This window comes from Oryzias latipes, chromosome 2 (genome assembly GCF_053564925.1).
Source record: "Oryzias latipes strain Hd-rR chromosome 2, Olatipes_Hd-rR_3.1".
Taxonomy (NCBI): domain Eukaryota; kingdom Metazoa; phylum Chordata; class Actinopteri; order Beloniformes; family Adrianichthyidae; genus Oryzias; species Oryzias latipes.
In genome coordinates, this window is record NC_136238.1 from 50,003,085 (window position 1) to 50,009,030 (window position 5,946).

General features: G+C 41.9%; 1 protein-coding gene across 3 annotated transcripts in view; it reads left to right on the top strand.

The window, feature by feature from the left end:
* LOC144988962 (NLR family CARD domain-containing protein 3-like) overlaps nucleotides 1-5,946 on the top strand; it is a 207,703-nt gene that overhangs the window by 90,079 nt on the left and 111,678 nt on the right. The gene's annotated exons all lie outside the window — the stretch shown is intronic.

Below are 5,946 nucleotides of genomic sequence, written 5' to 3' on the forward strand. Positions count from 1 at the left end.
CATTAGCCTTCATCCAAACATCCACAATACTCAATAACCCAGCAACAGTCAGGAGCTTTCAATGATGATCTCCAGACCTCCTTCCATCAGTTTGTAGCTCTACACAGCTTCATCTCCTTCATAAATTACATTAAACCAGGATGGAAGTCCAGGGACTTGGGAAATAACTTTTCCAATGTAGACTTGACCATCTGCAGATGAGTGGCGTACCCTTTTACCTGGTAAGGATGGGACGGTCCTCTTTTCTTGGGCACACTTGGAGACTCTGAGAAGAACCTGCAGCCACAGCAGATTGGATGAGAAACATTAAGTTATCTTTAAGTTCAGTCCATGGCTTACTTCTAGCTTTCCCTGTACTGTCTATTCTGGAAACAATGAAAACATCCTTCCTTCCCCTGGGGTCCTGCTGCAGCACTTCCTGCTGGAAATGAAGCTGATTTGTTAGAGCTCTGAATCTCTCAGCATCACCGTCACACTTCTCCATGTTACTATCATCTTCCTCTGATTGCCAAAGACCTGCATCAGTGATTATTCCAGTCAAGTTCTTCTTCTTTTCAAATGTTTTCTCCTGCTTTCTGCCAAAGCCTCCACTGCTTTTAGTTGCTTCTCTTCATGGCTCTCTGTGATGCTGGCCTCCCTTACTTTGGATTTAGCCTCCAGCTCCTTTCTTCTTTTTCTTACATCACCTAGTAGTTGTTCCAGCTTTTCTGGACATAACTGAGACACCCACTCTGATGTCTTATTGTAGGAGGACATCAGATATGCTTCATTTGTAACAGCAGATGCGTTAGGCCTATGGTGAACAAGATAGTCTAACACACTGAATATCCTTTCTGGATCCTTGTTGTGTTTTGGAGCTGCTTTAGTTCATCTTCTCACATGCTCTCCTGCATCCCAAATTCCCCCCAGGGAGATGTTCCTTGACAGACTTTTCCAAATAAGTTTTGAGGGCCAGCAGTACTGGTTGGAGCAACTGACCACAAAGTTCCTCATAATCACTTTTCTTGGAGAGAGATTGAAAAACTTCCTCCTTTTCAATGAGGTGGTCTGGAAACAGACGTTCCTCCTGCATGAAGATGAAGAGAGAGTCTTCATTCTCAGAGTCCTCTCCAAGGAAACCGACCAAACTTTTGTAGTAGGTGTTTAGGTCAAGGATGTGTCCATCTCCTTCTGTTAGACCACAGTGGAGGGGTGACGAGTAGAGCCCTGCACGGGACTATTGTCTTCATCCCACTGCCGCCTGCACCCGCAAAACTCTGAAGATTTATTCCTGCACAATAACAGAGATGCATTGATTTTGTATCGTCTCCCGTCCCACAGGAAAAACACGTCTTTGTATTGATATTATTACAGAGATTCATAAACAGATACAGATAGACAGATAGATAGTCTTTATTGTCATTGCAACATTGTACAACGAGATTAAAGTGCAAAAATAGTCAAATAGTAAAATCACAATAAAATAGTATAAAAACAATATAAAATAAATAGCATAAAAACAATATAAAATAAATAGTATAAAAACAATATAAAATACAGCATAACAGACATAACAGACAAAATACAGACATAACCCACACACGCGTGAACATTCTGTCATGTTTCATTTATGGCTTGTTCTTTACAGCGTTTAATGTAGTTATTGCTACGGGATAAAACCTTTCCTTGAATCTGTCAGTCCTGGTTTTGATTGACATGAACCTTCTCCCTAATGACAACAGTTCAAAGAGGGAGTGTCCAGGGTGTGAAGTGTCCTTAAGAATGTCCTGGGCTTTTTTGAGGCAGCGCGAGCTGTGGAGTTCTTCCAGAGGGAGGAGAGGGCAGCCGGTGATCCTCTGTGCCGTGTTAATGACCCTCTGGAGAGCTTTCCTCTGAGCCACTGTGCATCTGCTGAACCACACACAGACACAGTACGTGAGGATGCTCTCAATGGAGCATCGATAGAAGGACACCAGCAGTCTCTGGGAGATGTTGTTTTTCCTAAGCACCCTTAGGAAGTGCAGTCTCTGCTGGGCCTTTTTCAGCAGCTCAGAGGTGTTTACTCCCCAGGTTAGATCCTCCTCTATGTGGACCCCCAGGAAGCGGAAGTCTGGCACTCTCTCCACACAGACCCCGCTGATGAACAGTGGAGAAACAGCAGTTTTCTTCCTCCTGAAGTCAATAATGACCTCCTTGGTCTTTGTGGTATTGAGGAGCAGATTGTTCTCCCTACTCCACATCGTCAACTGATCCACCTCGTCTCTATAAGCAGACTCATCTCCCCCCGAAATGAGTCCCACCACTGTCGTATCATCTGCGAATTTGACAGTGGTGTTGCTGTGGTGAGCAGGAATGCAGTCATGGGTGTACAGGGTGTAGAGCAGGGGGCTTAGCACGCAGCCCTGTGGGGAGCCAGTACTGAGTGTGAGGGCCTTGGATGTGTGTGGGCCCACTCTCACTCTCTGACTGCGACCAGAAAGAAAGCTCTTGATCCAAGAGCAGGTGGAGTGTGGAAGTCCTAGTTCCATCAGTTTATTTACCAGTTTGTGAGGGAGAATGGTGTTAAACGCTGAGCTGTAATCCACAAAGAGCATCCGCACATAGCTCCCCTGTTTCTCCAGGTGGGACAATGCAGTGTGGAGGGCTGTGACTATGGCGTCCTTCATGTCCCTCCAGCCTCATCTTTTCATGCATTCCTCTTTTGTGTTATGTGCAACTTAATTATTAAACATATATGTTGTTCACTGAAGGTCACACGTTCCCAGATGTTCTTAGGGAAAGTGGGTTCTCCTCGGCTCAGGGAGGTTCTGATAGAGTGATGTTTGGCATTTCAGGTTCTGATGGTTCTGGAGGAGGTTCTGATAGAGTGATGTTTGGCATTTCAGGTTCTGATGGTTTTGGAGGAGGTTCTGATAGAGTGATGTTTGGCATTTCAGGTTCTGATGGTTCTGGAGGAGGTTCTGCCTTCGGTTTGGATTTACGGAGAGTTTTACGGTCAGCCTGCAGCTTTGCTCTAAAACGGTGAAAGAGAAGAAAACTCTTCTTCATGTTTGCTCTTTCCACCTTTTTTCATGTCTCTCCATTCAGCAGCAGCTCACTGACGCGTAGACTTGATGACTTTTGAGTGACAGCTCAGAGGGATGGGATTCTGCTTCTTGCTGTAAAATGTGACAGTCTTTAATGATCCTCCCGTGTGTGCGTGAGTCCGCACGCAGACACACAGCCTGAGGCGCTGAACCAGCTGGTAAAGATGCAGGTCAAAGTCATTTGAATTTATGGAGGAAAAAATAACATTGTAATGGTTCAACAGAGCTGAAAATCTATGAATTCATTTTTTCCTGACGGAAAAATACTTTTTTTAGCTTCACCTCTAATGACCGTATTTTGTGCTCTCGTATTTCACGCGGGAAAATAAACTCTCAGCTGCAGAGGATGTGAACAGGTGAACAGGTAGAGAGTCGTGGGAGGGGCTTTGGCTTCAAACTCTGTCAGAGATGGAAACACGGCGTCAGATTCAGACACAACTTTCACTGCAGGAGTTAAAGCAGAGACTTTCTCTGGGATGATTTAATGAACTCAAACATGGAAACATGATTACCAAGTAGAACTCTTCAAAATAATAAACCTGATCTCTCCACATTCTCCGTGTCTAACATGCATTGATAAACACATCGCTCCATGTAGCGACCAGACCATAACTTTAGCTTGTAGCTCCGCCCACACGCGACCGTGGTATCAACCTATAAAGAACACAATTTCTAAGAGGCGGGGTGGGGCGTTGCACACCCCCAACAACAGGTTAGATGACAGAGGCCATTAGGCGTCTCTGCCTGGTGCGTTCACTGAGCTTCAGTACATTAGACTCCAACAGCATGAACCTCTCTCAGCTGTTTATTTTCCTCCAAAATACTTTTGAACTTGTCTGACAGTTCATGTCATCCCTCACTTTGCTCCTTTTCTTCTGCTTCAAATTGGAAGCGTGCTATCTTTGATTTTAATCTGCTAGACTCCAGTGATAACCCTTTTACAGCATTTTTTCTTCTTCTAGCTTTTCTGTGAGGGACTCATTTTCAGTTTCAAGATGCTTTTTTTCTGAACGTAACTCCTTGATATTTTCACTGTGTCGGTCTGCCTGTTTGGTTTTGTTGGGGGATTGTCTCTCCTTTTTCAGCTGCTTATTGAATCGTCAAGGATCAAATATTCCCGGTTAGATACAGTATCTAGAATTATTCCTTTCTGTTGACCGCTGGCCAAGAACATTTGGACGGATGTATGGTCTCAAATTCCATTCATCAAGATTGCCGTTTTTCCCAAAATCTTCTTTTTCACAAAGGAGTCTCTTCCACTTCCTGTCCAAGTTTTTCTCTGTAATATCTGGTGCATTTTCTGGGATTAAACATCTCATCCACCTGAGGGTATCTTTATTTAAAGATGTCAACCCTTTCTTTTTCAGTTGGCTTAGTAGAAAAATGTTCCTATTGCAGATCTGCCTTGGAGCTCTGACAGTTTGCTCTGACAGTTTGCTGCTAAGATTCCCTCTGATAGATCTACATGCAGCCCTGATGAAGCCATCTGAAAAAAGACTAACATTCCTTCAAAAATGGCTCAAATCAAGAAAAATAAACTTTCAACAGTTTTCTTATATTTGCTATTTCTTCTTTAAATATTACCTTAAAATCTTTGAGAAGATGAAGCCACTACCACACCTGGCAGGGAGAATTTGAAAGAGTCTTGTTGATTCTTGAGTCCTGACAAAACATGCCACTCACAGAAAAGTGTCACTAAGATTAAAAGTAATCAGTTCGATCTGAAGTAACTGGGAATAATGGCATTGTGTTGTTGCATAAATAATTACTTTGTGGGTGTATTTTTGCTTTGATACATAACTTTTTAAAAACCATGGTGGAATCAGAACATGGGATTTTGTTACAAAATGTCATTACATTCTGCCTGTACTTTCACACGGTTAAATTAAATAGCACAAAATTGGAAATAGCAAACATTTTTATCTACATTAACAGGTAACCCTTAATAAAAAAAGTGTTTTTCTAGGTATTTTCTTACAACTTTCTAAAATCAGTGATCAGTTTAACTTTGCTCTTGTAGTACAGTTTTACTGTACAAGTGAGAAAAATAATAATATGCCTCTTTTAGCAAGTGATCGCTCATTGTCGCTCATTAACATAATTCTTCTAGACGTTTCTATAGACAATTGAGTCTGTAAAATCGAATTCTGGGGGTTTTCTCAATGTTTAGGGTGGGCTTTGGGAGATTTTAATCACCTTGTAAGTTTCATGAAGCTGGGAGATCGACCCAAAATCAGAAAAAAAGCTGCGGTTGGATCACAAAAATGTCCAGTAAATACACTTTACTTTCCTGAATGAAAGTCGAAGTAGACGCTATTCCAAAATGCACCGCGATGCAGATATTAACTACATAAACTTTCCAATGCGGAAACCAAGTTTTTCAATGGCAGACTGAACATGCGTGAATGGTATGTGCAGTGACACGCATTGCTGTCCCTACTGTTATTCTCTTTTATGGTAAAAACCACAAGAAACAATTTTGCACACAACCTATAGTTTGGCAGACATTGTGTGCCAAAATCTACGATTTAATAATTCACGGTTTTTAGGAAAATGAATTTTTTTAGAATGATTTCCATGAAATTTCACACACGTTCCAATAATTTCAGTCTTCAAACACCGCAGGAGTTTTGTCGAACTTTGACCTCAGGAAGAAGCCGCCATCTTTGATTTTTAAAAACAGCACCTTTAGTATCAGATACTTAAAAAAACTTGTCGTTGGGATTTTTATTGATTGTCTCGTAACTTTTCAGGCATCAATGGCAAGCTACTGTTGTAAACTACTAAGTTGTAGATTCTGAACATGTGGTGAGCTCGCTAAAGGGGCACACTCATATTACTCCTTTATTTTTCAAAGAGTTTTTCTGAGTCAGTTTATGAT